Source organism: Silene latifolia, unplaced genomic scaffold (assembly GCF_048544455.1).
Source record: "Silene latifolia isolate original U9 population unplaced genomic scaffold, ASM4854445v1 scaffold_132, whole genome shotgun sequence".
NCBI classification, from domain to species: Eukaryota; Viridiplantae; Streptophyta; class Magnoliopsida; order Caryophyllales; family Caryophyllaceae; genus Silene; species Silene latifolia.
Window position 1 is genome coordinate 660,291 of NW_027413132.1, and position 24,329 is coordinate 684,619.

General features: G+C 37.5%; 1 non-coding gene across 1 annotated transcript; it reads right to left on the reverse strand.

Moving 5' to 3' along the window:
• Window positions 1-853: 853 nt before the first annotated feature.
• Window positions 854-961, reverse strand: LOC141637692 (small nucleolar RNA R71). The gene has a single exon (XR_012541862.1). It is a non-coding gene; the product is annotated as a small nucleolar RNA R71 (small nucleolar RNA).
• Between the last annotated feature and the right edge of the window lie 23,368 nt (window positions 962-24,329).

Consider the following 24,329-nt stretch of genomic DNA (forward strand, 5'->3'; position numbering starts at 1 on the left):
ACCTTGATAGAATTCTACTCATAGCTTGTCATATTGCATCCAACGTCTCCCTGAGATCGACCCCTACTTCCCTAACTACATTCATTTGTTGTTAGCTATGCCTAGGGTATTTTATCTTTGTTAGGTACGCGATAAGCCTACCAAATTTTGGCGCCGTTGCCGGGGAGCACGGTTTTGTTTGCTTTGTGATTAGTTGATTTCTATCTTGTTTTTCTTTGTCTTAAGGAGCACTTGTTCCTTAAGACCGTTACTCACGATCTCCTTTAGGTTGTTGTCTTATGCCCAGGTCCTCTCGGATTGGTGAATTACTTCCAATCGATCCCGAGCCCGAAAGAACTTTGCATAGACGACTACGCTTCTTTAAGGAGATTTCTGAAGCTACATCTATTGAAGGACTTGAAAGTGTGAGGAGATCTTACAAAGAAGATATTCAAATTATTGAGGAAGAGGGGGATTCTATTTCAACACCACCAATCAAGAAGATGGTTCGTTTATCCGATCACTCCAAGCCCACCGTGGCAATGCTTCCTAGGGGCATTGTTACTACCCAAATTGGTGCGGCATATTTTGAAATCAAGCCGGCTTTCATTAGCCTTGTTGAGAGGAAGCAATTTGGTGGGAGTCCAACGGAAGATCCTAATTTACATGTTCAAAATTTTTGCGACTATTGCTCGATGATTAGGCAACCGGGGGTTACACAAGCTCAAATTAGGGAGATACTTTTCCCTTTTTCTTTGAGAGACAAAGCCAAGTTGTGGATTAATAGCCTTGATAGAGCCACAATGGAAATTACCGATTGGGATTCATTGGCTCTTGCATTTTATCAAAAGTATTTTCCCCCGGAGAAGACCCAACAATTGAGAAGCCAAATCACGGGATTCCGTCAAAATGGTCATGAAAGTTTGTTTGAAGCATGGGAAAGGTATAAGGAGTTGCAAAGAGAGTGCCCTCATCACGGGTTAGATCCATGGTTCCTTGCCATTACATTTTATAATGGTTGTTGTGCCGAGTCTCGTCGAGTTCTAGATTCCGCTAACAACGGGAGGTTTGACCAAATTGATACGGAACTTGCTCATTCTACCATTGAATCCATGGCGGTGCATGATTCCCAATACGTCAACTCTCGTAACACCCCATTGAAAGACAAGGAAGAGGATACAACTATATCTCTTTTGAAAGCTCAAGTGGCTCTTCTCCAACAACAAATGGATAACCGAGGAGCAAGCTCATCCCAATCTCAGGAACAAGTGAATGTTACTAGCCAAGTGATGGTGTGTGAAGCTTGTGGAGGTGCGGGACATTGCACCGCTTTGTGTAGGGCATCTATTGAAGAGGTGAATGCTTTTCAAAGTTTTAGACAAAATCTCAGTCCTTTCTCCAACACCTACAATGACGCTACAAAGTATCATCCAAACTTGTCCTACAAGAGCACCAATGTGTTAAATCCACAACATCAAATCCAAAATGTGCCACAACAACCAAGGCATGTTCAAGCACCCCCACCGGGTTTTCAAAATCAAATTCAAAGGCCTCATTATGAACAAAATTTCCAACAAAGCTTTCAACAACCCTTCCAAAATCAACAAACTCAAGGTCAATCATCAAATTACCAACAATCCAACCAAGGATCAAATAAGATTGAGTCTTTGTTGACACAAGTGGTTGAGACACAAAGGAATATGGCCGCCCACATTCAAAAGAGCGATCAAGCTAGGGATGCAACATTAAAAATGCTTGAAACCCAAATAGCCCAACTTGCCACCTCAAGTGCCCAAAGACAACAAGGTCAATTACCACCTCAAGGTGCACAACCTCATAACATCGCAAATGCTATCACTTTGAGGAGTGGTACCACTTATGATGAACCCCTTATGCCTAACGATGATGGTGGGGTAGTTGGTGAGGAAAGTGGTGATGTTGAAGATGGCAACAAGGTTGATAGGTCGAGAAAGGTTGAGGATGTTTCAAAGAAATTTGATGAGCCAATAGTGGTGGAAGATATGGAGGATGTTCCTCCAAAGAAGGATGATCAAGTCAAAGAGCCGGAAAAGATTCAAGTACCTTTCCCTCATAGATTAAAGAAGGCCCAAAAGGAGACTCAATTTGGTAAGTTCATGGAAGTGGTGAAGAATTTGCAGGTAACCGTTCCTTTTACCGAATTAATCACCCAAATCCCTTCTTATACTAAGTTCATGAAAGACATTTTAACTAGGAATAGGACTTTTGATAATGTTGAAACTATAGCGTTCACCGCCGAGTGTAGTGCTCTTTTACAAAATAAGTCCCCTCCCAAGTTAAAAGATCCTGGTAGCTTTTCTATTCCATGCACTATTGGCACCTACACTATTGATAAAGCCTTATGCGATCTAGGTGCTAGTGTGAGTGTGATGCCATACTCAATTTATGAAAGGCTAAACATGGGTGTCTTAAAATGTACTAGTGTCACCTTGCAAATGGCGGACCGTTCTATAAAACGCCCTTTGGGTGTTTTGGAGGATGTGCCCGTCAAAGTTGGAAAGTTTTTCATTCCGGTTGATTTTATTGTTCTTGAAATTGTCGAATATTCACAAATCCCAATCATTTTGGGAAGGCCATTTTGACATACCGCGGGCGCGGTCATTGATGTCAAGAATGGTAAGTTAACATTAGAAGTAGGTGATGACAAGGTCACTTATAATTTGAATAATGCTATGAAGAGTCCAATGCTAGAGGAGTCATGTTATTTCCTTGAAGTTTTGGATGTTGTTGATGTTATTGTAGATGACTCATTGCCTCGATCTTTAAGCAAAGATCCTTTGGAGGCACTTTTGTTGTTGGAATCTTTTTCAGGTGATGGAGATATTGGAAGTGAAGAAATTGATGCTTTGGAGGTGGAATTAGATGGAGAGGAGCTACCATTGGAGGAAAGCTCTCAATTCATAGGTTTGGTTGCTACTTCTACCAAGGTTGAGGTACAAAAACCCGAGCTTAAACCCCTCCCCTTGAATTTGAAATATGTTATTCTTGACGAGTCGGAAATGTGTCCGGTCATAGTTAGTGCTCACTTGAGTGAGAGTCAATTGTCTTCATTGTTGGATGTGTTGAGAACACATAGGAAAGCCATTGGTTATACACTTGATGATTTGAGGGGTATAAGCCCCGATTTTTGCATGCATAGAATTCATCTTGAAGAGGATCATAAACCATGTGTCCAAGGTCAACGTCGTTTAAATCCTAACATGCAAGACGTGGTAAAAAAAGAAGTCATGAAACTTTTGGATGCGGGAATTATTTATGCAATTTCCGATTCGAAATGGGTAAGTCCGGTCCAAGTGGTTCCTAAGAAAGGAGGGACCACTGTAGTAAAAAATGATAAAGATGAACTCATCCCCACTAGAATTGTGACAGGATGGCGCATGTGCATTGACTATAGGAGGTTGAATTTGGCCACAAAAAAAGACCATTACCCATTGCCCTTTATTGACCAGATGTTAGAGAGGTTGGCATGTCATAAATACTTTTGCTACTTAGATGGTTATTCGGGATTCTTTCAAATACCAATTCACCCCGATGACCAAGAAAATACCACTTTTACTTGCCCTTATGGTACCTTTGCCTACCGTAGGATGCCCTTTGGTCTATGTAATGCACCCGCAACCTTCCAACGTTGCATGACTAGTATTTTCTCGGATTTTATTGAGTCAATCATGGAAGTTTTTATGGATGATTTTAGTGTCTATGGCACTACATATGATGCATGTTTGGCTAACTTAACCAAGGTTTTGAAAATATGTGAAGAAGTAGATTTGGTTTTAAATTGGGAGAAGTGCCACTTCATGGTGAATAAAGGAGTGGTGCTTGGTCATCTTGTTTCGGAAAGAGGTATTGAAGTGGATCGTGCTAAGGTCTAAGTTATTGAACAACTTCCCCCTCCCGTGAATGTTAAAGGTGTAAGGAGCTTTTTAGGCCATGCGGGGTTCTATCGTCGTTTCATTAAGGATTTTTCCAAAATTGCCAAGCCCCTTACCGAACTCCTTTTAAAGGATGCTCCTTTTGTGTTTACTGATGCTTGTCTTGAGTCATTTAACAGGATTAAGATAGCTTTGATCTCTGCACCTATCATCCAATCACCGGATTGGAATTTACCATTTGAATTGATGTGCGATGCTAGTGACTATGCGGTATGTGCCGTTCTTGGACAAAGAAAGGACAAAGTGCTCCATGCTATCTACTATGCAAGCAAAACTTTGGATGAAGCTCAAATAAACTATGCCACCACCGAGAAGGAGCTTCTTGCTATTGTCTATGCCTTAGACAAATTCCGCTCCTATCTGATTGGATCCAAAGTCATTGTCCACTCCGATCATGCCGCCTTAAAACATCTACTGTCAAATAAAGATGCAAAGCCAAGGCTTATTCGATGGATCTTGCTCTTGCAAGAATTTGATCTTGAGATTCGTGACAAGAAAGGGGCTGAAAATGTTGTTGCCGATCACCTTTCCCGCTTGAGAGTTGATGATGGAAGTATTCATATTCCAATTAATGATTCTTTTGCCGATGACTCCTTGTTGATGGTGGATTCAAATACTCCGTGGTATGCCGATATTGCCAACTATCTTGTTGGTCATGAGTTGCCACCAAACCTTTCATATCAACAAAAGAAGAAGTTCATGCATGATGCCAAGTTTTATCTATGGGATGATCCTTATTTATTCAAGCATTGCTCCGATGGATTGTATCGGAGATGTATTCCACAATGGGATGTGAAAGGTGTTCTAGAAGGTTGTCATTCTTCCCCTTATGGTGGTCACCATGGACCATCTAAGACCGTTTCTAAGATTCTCCAATCCGGGTTCTATTGGCCTACCATGTTCCAAGATGCCAAGAATTTCGTGATGACATGTGATGCTTGCCAAAGAACTGGGTCTATTTCAAGGAGGCATGAGATGCCTCAAATAGGGATACTTGAAGTTGGAATTTTCGATGTATGGGGTATTGATTACCAAGGCCCTTTTCCTTCATCAAAAGGTAATCGTTACATCTTAGTCGCCGTTGACTACGTCTCTAAATGGGTAGAGGCAATTGCTACTCCAACCAATGATGCTCGTCATGTAATAAACTTGTTCAAGAAAATCATATTTCCACGTTTTGGTGTCCCTAGGGCGGTGATTAGTGATCGTGGCACGCATTTTGGGGAAAAACAACTTGATGCATTGCTTGCTAAGTATGGAGTTTCCCATAGAAGAGGCTTGGCCTATTATCCACAAACAAGTGGCCAAGTTGAAGTTTCAAATCGTGAGCTCAAGTACATACTTGAGAAAGTTGTTACCAAGTCAAGAAAGGACTGGAGTATGAAGCTAGATGACGCCTTGTGGGCATATAGGACCGCTTTTAAGACACCTATTGGCACCTCGCCATATAGGTTGGTCTATGGAAAAGCTTGTTATTTACCCGTGGAGATGGAGCAAAAAGCATACTGGGCAATCAAGGAGCTTAATTTTGATGCTACTTTATGTGGTGAGAAAAGGTTATTGCAACTTAATGAGCTTGATGAATTTCGTTTGCAGGCCTATGAGAGCTCCCGTCTTTATAAGGAGAAAACAAAACGTTGGCATGACAAGAAAATACTCAAGAAAGATTTTCAAATTGGTGACAAGGTGCTCTTGTTTAACTCCCGAATGAAGATTTTTCCGGGAAAATTGCGATCAAAGTGGTCCGGACCATACACCGTCATTAATGTCAACAAGCTTGGCTCTATTGAAGTAATGACCACCAATGGAGAGAAGTTCAAAGTCAATAGCCATCGTTTGAAGATTTATCATAAGAATGCTATCATTGGAGTTGTGGAGGAAGTTTTCTTGGACCTTCCGTCTTTGACAATTAATTCTCAAGCTTCATTACGTCGTGCGGGACATAAAATCAGCGCTTCTCGGGAGGCAACCCGTGTTTTGTTGTAATTTTGAAAAATTTATTGCTTTCGTAGAATTAGAGACTTCTTTTTTAGTTTAGTTGTTATTTGAATTTTACATTTGTAGGTGAAAGAAGAAGAGCTCAAGAGGAGCCAAATGATGAAGAAGAATATGTTGAGATGTTATTCCACCCGAGGGCCCTCACCCATCCTTGTATCCTTGGCCAGAGGGTGGGTTTCCGTCTTCTTCTGATCATGTTGCGGTACTTATAACCCTTGATCCATACTATTGTGGTTCGGATTATGGAGTTGAAGGCTTAGGAGGCGGCTATGGAGGTTATGATTATTATGGTGGCAGCTCAAGTGGTGCAAAGGGTATTTATAACTATGCTAGTGACTACCAAGCTGAAGGTAGTTCCTTTGATGGTGCGTTGGGATCCGGAGGTGATCACGCACCCAATGATGAGCCCAGCCACTGCTGGTGGCCCTTTTCTTGATGACGAAATGTATGACCCCCTTGTACATACTAGCTTGGGGGAGGCTAGATCGTTTAGTAAGTTTCCTTCCTTTGCATTTAGTTTTTCATTCCCTTTCCCCATTAAACGTATTGTACCTTGCTGGATAAGTGCTAAAAACCGTTTTCTACGGTTTGATGGTTGTTTCTGTGTGCACATTGGGGACAATGTGATGTTTAGCTTGGGGGAGGAATTTGCATCTAGTTAGAGCATATTAGTTAGCTTTGCATATAGTTTAGTTGAAAAAAAAAATCAAAAATTTGAAAAATTGTTATTCTCTTGTGACTTTGTGATGCTTACCCCCACTTGAGCTTACTATGTTCTCTCCTTGCTTATCCTAATTGTAGCTTTATAGCTAATGATTCGTACTTATCGACGGGATTTTGCATACATGGGGATGTCTTGACATAGTGAGTGGATGAAATTTAGATCTAGTAGGCTTGATCTTGACATTGGCAACCTAAAAAATTGGTAAGGTAGAGCCTCTAACGACCGGTGCATCTATATCCGGTCTCATCTAGGTGTGTGTAGGTCTCCTTATGGTGTACGTCATGTCAAAACGCATAAGTATGGTCTTTATCTCATTTCTAACGAGCATTGCATTCATATTTTGCGAGCATTTGAAGCCGTTCACATGACTATTGTTGCCCATTTTGAAACCCTCTCACACATTTTCTCATATCTAGCTACATTAAAAACTTGCCTACCTTGTTGAGCTACTAACTTTATCATTTGTGTTTGGGTGCTTATTTGGGATATTGCTCAGCTTATGTCATTGTGAGCTTGGTTGGGCGGGTGCGATTTTCGTACCTTTGTGTCTACTTGAAATGTTATCTTGAGATTGAAAAAGGAGGATGAAAGGAAATTGAGAAGTTGAGAAAAAAAAGTGAAATTTGTGAAGAATGAAAAAAAAAAAGTGAATTGAAAAAAAAAAGAAAGTTGAAAAAAGTGACGAAAAGAAAGAAAATCAAAGAAAGAAGCATGATCAAAATGAAAAAAAATGAATTTGTTGAAAAATTTTAGAAAAGAAGAAGAGAAGAGGTTTGTGAAATAACTTCTATGTTGTTAATCATGATTTTTGGGAAGTTTACTTTTGTTTTGAATTAAAAGGAAGTCGAATTGCTGATTTTGGCTTCATGTCCTCTACTTGGGATTGGGTTAGAGTTTGGATTGAGCATCCATGCACATCTTGGTTAGTTGCTAGCTTAACTTAGCACCACTTTCCATAATTCATTTGTTCCCCCTTCTTACCCATATCCCTTTACCTTATTTTTACCATTGGCTTCTTTCTATGCTTGCATTTGATTGCTTTGACTTGTGGACGTGGAATGATTACCATATTAGGTTGCGGGCGCACTCTCATGAGTCGGAGTAGGTGAGTGCCACTCAAATAAATTGCCTTTTACATACAGATGTGTGCTTGAGTGAACCGCGAGAGTCCATTGTCAAAAGATCATGCAAGAGCCGAAAAGTTTAGATGAAGTCTTTCATGCTACGCTGCCATGTAAATCTCATCCATGTTTTTGCATTCTCCCTATGCCCATGTTGTTTCGGGATTATGATTCATTGTGCTTGTTAGCTGATGTTGGGATTTGCAATTGATAAGATTTAGTGACTCGTTGCCCTTGTCTTGATTTGTATGCTTGCTTGAGGAAAAGCAAGGGCTTAGCTTGGGGGAATTTGATGTGTCGTATTTTTATATTATTTTCACCCCTCTTTTAGCTCGATTTTACATGACAATTGCACTTTATAAAATGATTTTATGAGCTAATTCCGTGTTCTAGGTGTTTTGCATGCATTATTGTGTTTTTGTAGAAATGAAGCAATTGTCGGATTTTTCCTATCATTTTGGCATTCACCGAGAATCACGAGGCTACTTGAGACGAGTCTTGGCCATGGAAGGTCATTTTGGGAAGATTCTTGCAACCCCAAGCATATAATTTACTATATTTTATATACTTATTTTCCATAATTTTATATTGATTTTAAGCATTATAGTGTATTTTAATAATAAATTCCTTCCTATAACATTTTCCGCAATTATATAATTATTTGTAGGAAGGAGCTATTTTGATCTTTGATATTAGCTAAACAAACTAAGCGAGGCGATGAATAAAAGCGGCAAAACAATTAAGGACTTCAAGCTCAGACTCAAAATCTCCAAGTCCACAAAATAAAAACGAAGTCGTCCAAAATAAAATGAAAGCCAACTATTGAATAATGTTGACAAGACCATCATTTTGCAAATGATAAAATAAAGAAGCATATTCGTAGAAGTTGGTGCATTGAACATCAATTCTTGAAGCATTCAATTTGATGATGTTACATTGAAGGATTTTTACGAGCAAAACGCATGCAACATTTACATGGGTGAAGAGTTATTCTGACAATTACAACATGAAACCTCTCAAATTAATTCTTTAATTCATGAAACATTCTTTATGTGAAGAAACTTCATGCACTAAAAGCGCAAAATCGTAGGAATAATTTTATATGTAATGTATTTATATTAATTATTTGTTCAAAACGTACATGTATAATTAAATTTGAAAGCTCAAATGATCGCCTATATAATGGAGGTGATTTGCTTTTGAGAAGTACGAAAAACATAGAGACATAGACAACAAATAATAAAATAATTAGTTCCATATTAAATTCTATCCATTTTCTCATTATTTACATCAATTACCTTTATTATATTTTAATATTGTTTATGCTATTACTTGACCAATTTATATATTGTTACCATGTTCATATTTATTCATCTTATTGTTGTTAGTCTACTCATAATTATGTGTGAGTAGTTTCTTAATCTAGGGGAGGGGAAGCCATGTTTGATTAGCCATTTACACATGTTGAATTAGAGAATTATATTATCAAATTGTTGCTTATAATACATGCTTGTTTCATATTGTTAATCTTTGATTGTTGGCCATAATCGTTGATTAATTTGTTATTCATTTCCTAAGAGCGAAAGTCGGGAATTGAATTAGGCAAATTATGTTTTAATAGTTCGATCTAATTTGTGCGAGAGCTCGTTAGTAATCGTTCTATGGTTGGGTAATAGACCGAGAGGAAATTGCTAATAACCTAAACAACATTTGATTTTATGTTCGTCTTATTTGACATCAATTTATGCTAATCTACATGTGTGACCCCATGCCCCCTAGATCCTTATTCATATTTGTTTACAACTTATTTTTCATCATTGCTTTTACTTTAATCAAATCAAACCAAACCAAATCGTGACTGACCTTGATAGAATTCTACTCATAGCTTGTCATATTGCGTCCACCGTCTCCCTGAGATCGACCCCTACTTCCCTAACTACATTCATTTGTTGTTAGCTATGCCTAGGGTATTTTATCTCTGTTAGGTACGCGATAAGCCTACCAAATGACATGGCTCAGATCACTAATGTACTTCCTCAACTGAGATACATGGAAGACATCATGAACCTTGCTCAAATTCGGGGGCAACTCCAAACGGTAAGCAACGGGACCAATCTTCTCAAGCACACGGAAAGGTCCAATGTATTTGGGACTCAGCTTTCCTTTCACACCAAAACGTTTCACCCCTTTCATAGGTGATACCTTAAGGAACACTCGATCATCAACCTCAAAGGCAAGTGGTCGACGGCGGACATCGGCATAAGATTTCTGTCAGTCTTGAGCGACTTTCATACGCTCTCGAATGATCTGAACCTGATTGATGGTCTCAGTCACCAAATCGGGTCCCAACACATGAGCATCTTGGACTTGATCCCAATAGACCGGACTACGGCACTTCCTACCATACAAAGCTTCATAAGGTGACATCTTGATAGAAGTATGATAGCTATTGTTGTAGGAGAATTCAACAAGAGGTAAGCACTTCTCCCAAGAAGTGTGGAAGTCTAAAGCACAAGCACGGAGGAGGTCCTCTAAAGTCTGGATAGTCCTCTCAGTCTGTCCATCTGTAGCGGCATGAAAAGTGGTACTCATCAGTAGCTTACTACCCATGGCTTCTTGCAAAGCAGTCCAGAAACGGGAACATAATCTCGGGTCACGATCTGAAACTATATCCTTAGGCACTCCATGGTAGCGTACTATCTCTTTCACGTAGGCACCAGCTAGGACATCTAATCTCCATGTCTCCTTGATAGGTATAAACCTAGCACATTTGGTCAATCGATCTACAACCACCCAAACCGCATCTTTTCCGCTAGCAGTCTTAGGTAAAGCCATCACAAAGTCCATGGAGATGGACTCCCATTTCCAAAGGGGAACATCCAAAGGTTGTAGCAAACCCCGGGTTTCGATGCTCAATCTTCACTTTCGACAGGTAAGACACTTGCTAACATACTCTAGGACATCAATCTTCATCCTAGGCCACCAAAACTGTAATCTCAAGTCTTTATACATCTTGTCACCACCAGGATGAATAGAGTAAGGAGAAAGGTGAGCTTCATCAAGGATCTTCTTCCTCAACTCGGCTACTCTCGGAACATACATCATACCTTGGTAACGAAGGTATCCATCACTATCCACCACACAATCCTTAGCTTGCCCAAGTTGGATTTTTGATTGAATGGACTTGAAAGTAGCATCCTCAGGTAGGCAAGTACGGATCTCACGGTAAAAGTCGGGTTCTGCACTCAAGGCACTAAGATAGTCAAAGCCCTTGCCAACAAGGCTTATCCCTAACTTTTAAAATTCTGTGGTAAGTTCATCAGGTAACACACGGATAGTGCTCATAGAGTGACTAGTCTTCCTACTCAAAGCATCGGCCACCACATTTACTTTTCCTTCATGATAAATCAACTCGGCATCATAATCATTCACCAACTCTAGCCATCTTCTTTGCCTCATATTCAATTCTTTCTGGGTAAAGATACACCTCAAACTCTTATGATCGGTATAAATGCGGCAATGAGCTCCAATAAGGTAATGCCTCCATGTCTTCAAGGCATGTACCACGGCGGCTAATTCAAGATCATGAGTCGGATAGTTCACCTCGTGAACCCTCAGTTGTCGAGAAGCATAAGCAATAACCCTTCGGTTTTGCATCAAGACACAACCTAGGCCATGCTTTGAAGCATCACAATAAACATCGTAGTCCACACCATCCTCAGGTAAGGTCAACACCGGAGCGGTAGTCAACCTAGTCTTCAACTCTAATAAGGCATTCTCACACTCATCGGTCCACACATACTTAGACTCCTTCTTCAACAATTGAGTCATCGGTCTAGCCAACTTAGAAAAATCTTTCACGAATCGACGGTAATAACCCGCCAAACCGAGAAAGCTTCGAATCTCAGTCACATTTTTCGGACTCTTCCAATCAACAACGGCCTCAACCTTAGAAGGATCTACCATAACACCATCTTTGGATATGACATGTCCAAGAAAAGTTACTTGATGCAACCAAAATTCACATTTCGAGAACTTAGCATACCACTTTTGACGACGTAGAATGTCTAAGATGATACGGAGGTGTAGGGCATGTTCTTCATCATTCTTTGAGAAAATCAAGATATCATCAATGAACACCACCACACACTTATCGAGGTACTCACTAAAGGTACGATTCATTTGATCCATGAAGATATAGGAGCATTAGTCAATCCGAAAGGCATCACTTTAAATTCGAAATGACCATATCTCGTGCTGAAAGCAGTCTTAGGAATATCGGACTCACGCACCGGAATTTGATGATAACCCGATCGGAGGTCAATCTTGGAAAAAGTAGAAGCACCACGTAATTGGTCAAAGAGATCATCAATTCGTGGAAGAGGATACTTGTTCTTGATTGTCACACGGTTGAGTTCACGATAATCAATGCAAAGTCGCATAGATCCATCCTTTTTCTTCACAAAGAGGACGGGGGAACCCCAAGGAGAAGCACTAGGCCTAATAAAGCCTTTCTCAATCAAGTCATCAAGTTGAACTCTCAACTCCTTCAATTCGGAAGGTGCCATACGATAAGGAGCTTTAGCAATAGGACCGGTTCCGGGAACTAGGTCAATAGAAAATTCGACATCCCTTTCGGGAGGAATCCCGGGTAACTCATCGGGAAATACATCCGGAAATTCACAAACAATGGGAACATCCTTCAAGGAAGGAAGAGAAGGAGAATTAGAAGTAGTCACTACGCACAGGAATGCTTGATGACCCTTCTTCAAAGCATTCACCATCTTCATAGCTGAGATCAACTTCACACCTGTTTGCTTTCTAACCCCTTGATAAGATACGCGAGTACCCAAAGGGCTTTTAAGAACAATATTTTGATCTCGACATTTAAATCGAGCATGATAGGTAGATAACCAATCCATGCCCAAAATAACATCAAACTCCTCAAGTGGAAATCGAAGGAGGTTAGCCGGGAAAATAGATCCCGCTATCGATATAGGGACATCCGAATAAAAATAAGAACAAGAGAAGATGTCGCCGGAGGGTAAAGATATTGATGTACTATCTCCAAGTGAAGGTTCAAGAGGTAAATTGTCGGAGAATTTCATCGATATAAATGACAAAGAAGCACCGGTATCAAATAAAACCGAACAAGGGACATCAAATTTTAAGAACGTACCAGTGACTATGTCTGGGTCTGCCTCAGCCTCAGCACGGCTCATCACAAAGATGCGACCTCTCGGCCTCTCAGGAACAGCAAGAGTAGTAGTAGTCTTCTTCTCAGGACACTCATTAGCCTTGCGTCCAGGCTTGTTGCAGGAGAAATACACAATTTGCTTATCAAAGCAACCAATTCCGGGATGCAAAGGCTTCTTACAATGATAGCACATACGACCCTTAGGATTTTTGTCGTTGTTAGGAGCTAGAACACGAGCACCTTGATTTGCTTGTCCACTTGGAACAAACCTCTTCTTGTTAGGATAAGAGGGGGAAGAAGTAGGCACAGAGGGTCTAGAAGGAGCAACATAAGGCCTAGAAGTGGAGTAGAGTGGCCTCTTGCCAAGGGAAGTACGAGAAGCACGAGCCTCTTCATCAATAGCCCGAATAGAGCTCTCGGCCCATAATGCATCATCATAGATTGAGACAAAGGAAGTAGAATACCTACGGATCAAGCTCTTAAGCTTTGGAGTAAGCTTGTCAAGGTAAAAGAAAGCCTTTTCTTCTTCATTTTTGACAAGTCTAGAAGCATAGTGAGCAAGTTCATTGAACTTGTCGGTAAAGGCTTGGACAGAAAGACTTCCTTGCTTCAAATTCATAAACTCCTTAAGCCTTTGTTGTTTCAGATCTTTTGGATAGAACCTAGCCTCAACTAGATCCTTAAAGCGATCCCAACCAAAGCCAGGCTCAAGAGTGGAAGTAGGACTAGTCATGGACCACCATCTATCAGCTTCTTTCACAAGGAAATGAGAAGCCAATTTCACTTTGTCTTCTTCACGAACATCATACAAGGCAAAGCTTTTCTCCAATTCACGAAACCATTCGGTGAGTGCCACCAGGTCTACTTCACCACCATAAGTTTGAGTCTTGTTTCGAGTCAATTGACTTGCCACCCAAGTGTAAGAACCGGGTCTATCACCTTCTGGAAACTGAGGAGGGGGAGGAGGAGCTGGTTGGTTTTGCTGATTCTGAAGAATCTGAGTAAGAGCTTGCAAGATTGCATTATCAACGTTTCTTGTAGGAGCCATCTTGTAAAAGAGAACATTGGTTAGCACCTAGCAAATAGCAATCACAAAGAGACTACAACATAAGGTCCTAAGTCTACCCATCCTACCCATCTCTCAAGTTTATTATTTTAAGGTCAAGTTATTTACATTGGGGGTGCACAAACGTGCGTCGGGAGCAAATATGCTCTGATACCAACTGTGACACCCTCATTCATTGCGGAAAAGTAAACACATAATTCTAGATAAAAACTGTATGGATATGTTTGTAAGAGGTTCATTTGGGTAAAAACCTGTAATTTTTAAAACCGAAAACGAAACCTGAACCTGTTATAAAAATATCCAAATGGGAAGGTGTCAAACATGCAAGGTCTAAAGTAAATCTCATAAATAAAACATCGCTAAAGTCGCGAAACAAAGTTATACAACCCAAATATGAAAAAAGGAGACATATGTCCCTAAAAAGTATATGACATAAAAAGTGTTTAAGGGTCACAATAAAATAAAGCCAATCTAGGTCCCAAGGTTACTTTGCTCGCTAGCTCGTCCATGTACCCCATATATGCATCACCTACCTGTCAATCGCATTTTATACAAATACGAAAGCCACAGTCAGTGGGGAGTAACTCCGAGTTCTCCCAGCCACGAAATGTCATAATTAATATAACATGTAAACATAAGAATATGAATATGAATAACACATAGCCTTAGCATATAGATGCTAGACAATCGTGCTTATCATGTGAACAACAATATAACAACACATAGTCCTAGCATGTGAATACTAGACCGACTCATACTACACTATCATGTGAATCACATAACATCCAGGAATCCAACTCTATCAACCATAGCCGACTTGCATCTCACCTTCTATGATTCATAGAATCATCAAACAAGAAAGGACAATATATCCAGAGACAGGCATAAGTTCTTAGTACAGTCAATAGTCACTCTGTAACTCGAGTCTATACCACGAGGTAAGGTAAACACCCTAGTTCTAAACCTGCGCAGACCTAGCGACACGCGGAAAACTACCGCATCCAAGACCCATGATAACAACACATGAGTACCCCTAAGGAGTCCACCAAAGGGTTGGCTAGTACTTAAGCTGACCACATACTTCTAAGAGTACGTCAGGAGGTCATGCCCTAACTTGGATATAAACCCACCAAGCTAAGACACAAAGGCTATTAAGCGGTGAACATACACTCGTCAAAGACTATAATGGCCTATCTATGATGAAGGCCGAAATACTCACCTAGGACCTAGTCCCAGCTTGAATACTTTAGCCCACACCACACAAGACAAGTAGGACATCCAATTAACCATAAGAGGGGCAAAGAGTCCAAACTTGCACATACAAATGATCATACACACCCTAGCATATGAAAGGCTACGCAAGAGCATATTTAGATGACAATCCAACAATATCTCCAATATCAATAATAATCCTAATTCCAGCTAACCAACAGTACCATAATCCATGAGAACAAGCTAAAATGGCAAAGAGGCAACAAGACTCAAGCATAAGGCATCCAAAGCATCCAACAACCAACATGTGAAATGATAATCACAAATATCAAGGCATAACATAAAACATCCAATAACAACCAATCTCACCTCAAAGACAAACCCTCGACCCGAGTCCCGCGACGGGTCATTGGTCAAATCGAGGCTGACCGGTTTAAACCTAGTTTGACCAAAATCATTCGGTCAAACTGGCCCAGCTCAGAGTCTTGGCTCATTTTGGCCCAAATCACAACATTCATTACAATATCATTCTCATGCAATATTCCAATTTCTATCATGTGAACACTATCAACATAAAGAAAACATTCCAACTTACAAAATAACTAATTCCACAAAATTCTCGCATAATAAAATAGCATAAATAACCGTCTCACACAAGGGTAAACTTTTCTATAAATTTTTAATCGATAAAACGACGCCATTTACTCATACGGACTCCGAATTGAGTGATTCAAGTGGCTAAACCACCTAATTTTTGGATGCCGTTCAATCTGTCATATTTTTGGAAACATTGGAAACCGTCTCGGTCTAGTACTGACGCGTTCCAGCCAAAATACGGACTTGTCACAACACATAATTCCTCATCCAAATTTGTTCCAAACAATAATATACAAATGGGTAACATAAATTAAACATAAACATACTCATCTTACTCCATTCATTCATTTATCAACAAGATCGTCTCAAACAACAACAAACAACAACAAACAACAACAAACAACAAATACAACTACTAATGTGACATTAATTCGTCGAGTGACTCGGAATAGTTACCTTAAGCTAGAAAAAGAGAACAATAACACTTGAGAAAGAGCCCTAGAAACCGAAATCACTCATCATCTTCTACAATATATGAGTCCCCTAACTCATCTTCAAAATCTTCACCTATACAAACAATAAAAACATGTTAATTAGCCTTAACTCGAAACCCTAGAAAAATGTGTCTTAAACAAAATTGGGGGAAATGAAAATAGAGTTTACTATTAGATGGGGAATGAAGAGAGGATTCCGAATATATAATTTTTATGCGATTTGGTGGAGAAATGAAGAAGTTATGGTGGATTTAGGGTTTGGTAAGGATGATTTTTGAGATGAATTTGGTGTTTGGAAGAAGGAAGTGATAGAATGAGAATTGAGGAAATGAAAGATGAAGAGGAGACCCATGGAGGATGGAGGGTGCACGATTTGGGGTAGGGTGTTTGGGTGAGTTTCAATTGTTTACGTTTTGGTTCGTTTCGATGGAAATTAGAAATATTCGTCGAACGCGATTTCCGAGAATATTAAAGTTCTTAAACACGATTTTACTAAAAGATTAAGTACTCATATGCCCAATATCCAAACTCGTTTACCCAACGACCGTAAGAAATGGGAAAATCTCAATTTTACGACTTTTATCCGAAATCTATTTTATCAAAGGAAAAGGTTTAAATATAGTTTAAATCACTTTTAAACATTTCTAAACTATCAAAAATAATTACATTTCTTCAAAATAAAATAAGATTATATTTTATCAAATAAATTTTATTCCAAATAAATTAATATAAAATTAAAATAGATTAAAATATTACTTTTAAAATATAATAAAGGTTTTCAAATTTACGGGGTGTTACATATAATTTGTTGATTTTAATGTTAGATCTACTAGATAAGGAATAAATTTATGAACAAAATAATCGTATTACCTCCTTGGTGGTGGTAGTTGGTAGTGGTAGTTGGTGGTGATTGTTGTCGGTGGTTAAGATTAAAGTTACACACGTTTTCTATTAAAGTTACACACCGTCTATATTAAAGTTACACACACGATATATTATTATGGACTAAAGTTATACTAACTTGCCTTTAAATTAAATAAATTTCAATGAATTAATCAAAATCAATTAAAGTTACACTATTATGGACTAAAGTTACACTGTCAGTGAACTAAAGTTATAATCAGAAAAAACTAGAGTTACATAAACTCAAAATAATGTAAAAAATGGACTATACAGCTGAAGTTATATTATCAAGGACTAAAGTTACACCCTTAAAGAATTAAAGTTACATGATTTTGAATATTTTCATACAATTTATATATTAATTTGAAATTACACATCTTGTGAATTGTAACTTTAATCCAAATTAATGCAACTTTAGTTCTTTATGGGTATAACTTTAAACCCTTGTAGTGTAACTTTAACCAAATTTGAATTTTAAGTATTGATATATAAATTTCAATGAGTAAGTTTATCCGTGAATAAGGTGATTTTGAATATAAAAAATTGAATTTATATAATTTTAAGTCAATCTGATATAACTTTAGAGTTTTACGATTATAACTTCAGTCCAATTTTATGTAACTTTAGTATTTCATAGGTAAAACTTTAAACTAAAAAGTGATTTTGTAATTTTAAGAGATGTTTACGACATTTCAGTATTTTTCGTGTAAATTTAGTATTTTGCGAGTGCAACTTTAGTCCAAATTTATATAATTTTAGTCTTTTTTGATAAATTTATTTGATTTTAAGTCATGTTTTTAGTCCTTTTTGTGTAAGTTTAATCTAAATTTGTCTAACTTTAGTCCAAATTTTTTTCCATATCTAAAACCAACACAATAACAAGATGAGATTGAAGTTGCACATTATGCCATTGAAGTTACACATAATGATATTAAAGTTACACATAACGGGCATTAAAGTTGCACATAATTACCACAAAATATATAACAAGACATTTATAAAAAAACAACAAAATCAACCAAAAACGATATTTAAGAAAATAAATATAAGATGAGATTCCCTTTACGAAATCTGAAATTACATGTAGTGGGCATTAAAGTTACACATAGTGGCATTGAAGTTACACATAGTCTTTTTCGGATTTCTTATTTATCTCGAACCAACTAAAGAATGCAACTTTAATGTTTCAAGGGTACAACTTTAGTCGTAAATAGTGTAACTTTAGTCGTAAATATTGTAACTTTAGTCGTAAATATCATTTTTTTTTTGTATACTTCATATAACAAGACACACAAAAAAGACTAAATCTATTTTTCGAATTTCATTTTTAGTCTTTTCAGATTTCTTATTTATCTCGAAAAACAAAAAACAAAAACAATTTGAAAAAAATAAAAAAACCGAAATAAAAACCAACAATACTGGATCTGAAATTTAAAAAACGAAATAAAAATCTCAAATAAAAAACCCGAAATGAGAACAACTAGATCTGAATAATAAACACACAAAAATAGAGAACACACAAAATCTGGAAAACACCCAAAATTGGAAAACACAAAATTAAATACCAATATCGAAAAATGGAACAACACACAAACTCCAATATCAACCCACAAATTCTTAAAAAAAAAAATACAAAAAATACAAAAGCAGATCTGCAAAACTGAAAAGATACAGGAAGGAGAAGGACGGAGGGTTAGTCGCGGTAGAGGTGGAGAGGATGGAGGCGACAGGGGAAGGGAAGCGGCGAGATCTGTGGTACGGTGGGTCGTGGTGGCAGCAGATCGAAGGCGTAGCGGTGGTAGGGTCGTTTTGGGTGGAAGGTGGTAGTGGTGGTTAGTATTGTAAATCTAGTATTGTAGATCTAGGGTTAGAAGGAGAGAGAAAGGAGGCAATGGTGGTGGTGGTTGTGGGAGGATGTGGTGGTTGGCTCGGGTTGGAGGGAGGTTGGAGGCCGGGTTTTGATGTCGTGCGGTGGTGGCAGGATAGGCGAAGACGGAGAACGACAGGAGGAGAGGTGGCTGGTCGTGGTGTGTCGAGGGCGGCCGAAAGAAGGAGGGGCTGCGGTGATGGATCTGGTGCGGTTGGTTGGGGTCATGGTGGGTGGGTGTTTGTGTCGGGTGGGCTTATGGGTGGTGGTGGTGGGGAAATGAAATGTGAGATTTGGGTTTTTAATTTATTTTGATTTGTGATTTAATTGAATTTTTGAGAAATCTGGGGAATGAAATGTGGGAGAGTAATGAGAGAGAGAGAGAGGTGAGAAAAATAGAGAGATGATGAGGGTGTGATAATGAGAGAAGAGGCTGATTAAGCGAAAGTGATTGAGTTAAGGAGGTAATTAGAGGAGACTCATTTTTGGCCCTTTATTTAGATCTAATCTCAGCCCTTCATCCACTCCATCCAAAGGCCTATAAAAGGACTTAGGAACTCAATTGATGTAGTGGACTCATAAGAACCTTACTATATAGTTAAAAGTCTAACTAAAACATTCAATTTTATTACAAGTGAATATTCTTATAATTAATTTTCTTTATTATTTTTATTATATAATGACCATAATTAAAAATTTAGAATAACAAAAAAGACCAATTTAAATAATAAAAACCGTGAATTTTTTATCAGATTTTTACTCAAAATTTGATAATTTTAACCCTTGAAAAGCAAATAAGGATTAAGTAGGAAAATAAGTAAAGGGAGTTGACAGTAGTCACAGTACAGAGTATCATGTTATGTTTAATTTTCATAATTCACGTCCTATTTTATCATTTGCCGTGTTTCCAAATAATTCTCTATATACCGGTAGTATATTAACCAAAAGAAGGAAACTTATACAATATCCGTGATTTTTTCACGGGTTTCAAAACTAGTTGTTCTTTAATACTTATTGACAAACTCATATTAAGAATTATAATCGCGCTTATTCTAGCATACGAAATACATTATATTATTAATAAGAATCGACAAAAATTTAGATTATATGTGAGTTAACCCTCTTAATATCCTCTATGTACTAAGAGAATAAGGATGATCAAAATTTTTCTCTCCAAATGAACCCTTACTTAAATTAGGAAATAAACTATACTAAGTAGTATCTCGCACTTCGCGCGACCTGTTTGAAAATTTTATAATTATAATCGAAGAAATAATATAATTAATATATGACATTTAATATCTTTACTTATAAATATAAATAATTTAACTTTCTCAACTCTTATTTTATTAGGTTTTACTTCAATGTTTTAAAATAAAGTACATACAGTTTTAATTATAACTAATAAGTGATAGTTAGCTATTCATGATAAACGTTATTATATAAATAATTTTGTGACTTATAAATAAATGTATTCGTATAATGAAACAATCAATAAGTTCTTAAGTTAGATCATTTCACGATACGTTATATTCCAAATCAATTAATATTTGTTCAAAACGATGTGAATATAATTTGATGCATTTTTCAATTTTTAATGTATAACGTGTGATGTTTATGTATCAAAAATATAGAGTCAAAGCTCAACTTATTCAAATGTTTTGGTTGTGTATTTCTTACATATGCTACGTGTCAAACAACATATTTATAAGAAATTTGCACCTTTTGTTTTTTTTTGAAACAACTACATGTAAAATAGGGTTAATTGATAAACAATACCAATATAAGGACTTTTTTTCATAATCAGTAACAACATAATCAATAATTAGTAATCAGTACCAAAATATTAACTTTTTTTACGATAGGTATCAAGTCGCCTGAAAATCCATCTTAACCTACTCGAAAAGGTCCAAAAAAAACCATCATTCAAGTACAAATCTCCACCCGTTATCACATTATTTACAACCTCTTAAATCTCAAATGTATTTAATTTGTCCAATATATTTTCTTCATCATCACATCATAAAAACTTTTCTCTTAGTAGTTATCTTTAAATTTTATTTTTAATAAATACAACGACTCTTCCAAATATATTCTTCTTGATAGATTTAATGGTCTATGGCCCTGTTCTTTTGGACTGAAACTTATAGGATCTCGAATCGAATCGAACTTATAAGATCTCGAATCGAATCGAATCGAACTTATAGGATCTCGAACTTAATCGAACTTATAGGATCTCGAACTTAATCGAACTTATAGGATCGAATCGAACTTATAGGATCTCGAATCGAATCGAACTTAAATTAAGTGACGTATAGGATCGAATCGAACTTATAGGATCTCGAAATGAATCGAATCGAACTTATAGGATCTGAATCGAACTTATTGGATCTCGAATCGAATCGAAATTATAGGATCTCGAATCGAATCGAACTTATAGGATCTGAATCGAATCGAATCGAACTTATAGGATCTGAAGTTAACTTAAATTAAGTGACTTTAAGTCTAAAAGAACAGGGCCTATGTATTATAACTTTCTCAAAATATTTTTCTTTAAGTAACTATAACGCATTGTGAGACACTCACTTTAATCATCTATACATATCAAAATAATTTAATAAATATAATGGAATGTATACTCAATTTAAAGTATTTTTTGCAATAAAGGTAATGATTTACATTTTAGAATTTTTTATCAAATTTTTTTATATAAATTTAAAATCAAATCACCGTAATTGTTATGTAATTTTATAATATATTTATTAAACCCTAATTAATACTTTGCTGAGATTTATGTAGCATTTATTATGTTTATATTTAATGTTCAACTGTAATTATGCAGACACTTCGTTTCTGCACCTCCCGCCAAACAGTCAAACACCCAGTGATGATTGGGCCGCATGTTTAGCATATGTCGCGATTTTATGACGTTTCTTAAATCGGTTAATAAAAGGTAACTCATACAATTGTGTCTACCACATGGTTGTCATCTAGGTGTCATTACGGTCGTTTTGGCAGTAATTAGAGTTCATTTGGAGTCCGGGTCAAAAACCGTCTTCATTTCCTAAAACCGTCAAATCTCGAGTCAAAAAACAATGTGCTTGTCTACCTAAGGTTAGGATGTCATAAAATGTTATGATTATATCTCATTTTGAGTCTCATATCACTTCTTTGGGCTAAAGTTAAAGTTTACATTACAAAATGTGCATTTCATTTTGCTAAAATGATAAACCGACCTTTAGGCCCGTTTTACGAGGTGATAGCAACTTTTTTGGGTCAGGCCTATTTCACAGAAAATTCTAGATATTTCTCTTAGATTTCCAACGTCACCAAAATCACCTTAATCCGAGTCTTGTAGAGAAAGTTATGCCTAAAATATGACAGGCTGTCAAAGGCATTTTCTCGCGCAGAAGAACCCTACCCGAGAAAGGACGCAGTAAGTACTGCGCCTCTTCTAAGGGACGCAGCACCTGCTGCGCCTTTTCTCAGGGCTTTCTTTTTGTCCAAGTTTCCGTGTTTCAACTAAGTCGGTTATTTCCGAACCTTTCTTTCCTATTCCTTTCCAATTTCTACCCTTACCATAATTCCTCCGTGTGTTTAGTATAAATAGAGGCCTTTGCCTCACATATTTTTCATGCGAGTGTCCGCCTTCTCTTCTCCCTTTGCATTTTAAGACCTTGCTCTAAGATTTCGACGCCTACGTGCTTGATCAATTGACCATGTAAGCTCAGATCATTCTGAGTACCAGTCACGTTTGCATGACCGACCAATTTGACCACTACACATTTAAATTAATCAATCTTTTAAATTCCTTTTTTAAGGGCACTTTCATATTTGCATAGATCGAGTCGAGTTACCACTAAAAACCGATTTAGTTAAATCTCGCGACGCTAACATGTAAGTCTGAGGGTGTAAAATTCCAATTTTATTTATTATACTTTTATTTTGTATTTATTGATATAATTTTACTTCAAAAGCATGCTCGCAACCAATTTTAAAACCCCTTTTATAAACTGTTTTTGCGAAACAATGGAAATCAGACGTCGAGAAGAAACGCAGCAGCAGTTGCGCCTCTTCGAAGGATCGCAGCATCTGCTGCGCCTCTTCCAGAGGCTGCCGCTGCTCCTGCTCTTCTTCTTCTTCTTCCTCGATCTTCTGCAACTTTTCTTATTTCTTGTTTCTTTTGTTCGTTTTAATATGTAATCACATCTTAATAATTCGTTTTCAAATTATAACGTTTAATCTCGACTTAAATCCCTTATAATCAATATTTGCGGGTTTTTGTCATCTTATTCAAACCCGGATTTAAGAGGCTCGATTCACTCATATCAAGTCCCTTGATTTCGTCTGTGATATATGTTTTAATTCCGTTTTCTTCATCAATTCTTAATCTTTAATTTCCGCCACTAACCTCAAGTTTGTATATAAACCCGTTTTCGACATCGTAAATAATATCTAACTTGTAATAATTCATTTCAATCCGTTTTATCATTTTATGACGGTTCCTGATGCATATAATCTGACTAAATCACTTTCATTCGACTTATATATCAATAATCTATCTTAATCAAACAACCAACGATAACAATTAACAAATATGACTTTCACAGTCAGAAACCAATTCAAGAACAGTTGCATGAACTGATGCGCCTCTTCTAAGGAAGCAGCAAATGTTGCGCCTGTTCTGAGGTGGTTTCTGCCTCTTAATGTAACACCCCCATACTCCAAGTGCCTTACCAGGACCACTCAGGTATGAAGATATTACCATCTCGGTTCCCCGAGGCATGATATTCATAAGACAATAACGAAACAACTTAAATGATATAACTTTAGTGAAAAGTACAACTGAAACCAAATCCCAAAATACGGGTACAAGTTCTTAAAACCAAATCTCTTTGAAATCTTTGAAATGTCATAAAACTAAAAGACTACAGCGGAAGACTTCTATCGTCAGACGGTGGCACATCCTAGCTATCCCAGTACTCAACTCAACCTGCTCAATTACTGCTCACCATCCCCGAATGGATCACCGCAGGTTTACAAAACAACAACCGGGGCCAGTACTAATCACACAACTCAATATATCAACAATAAGATAAACAGACAGTTTAACCGTCACACACACACTCAATCACACCAATCCCCAACAATCTCAATCACCGACTGTCCACTGGACCAGCCCTGCCAGTGGGGGACCGCA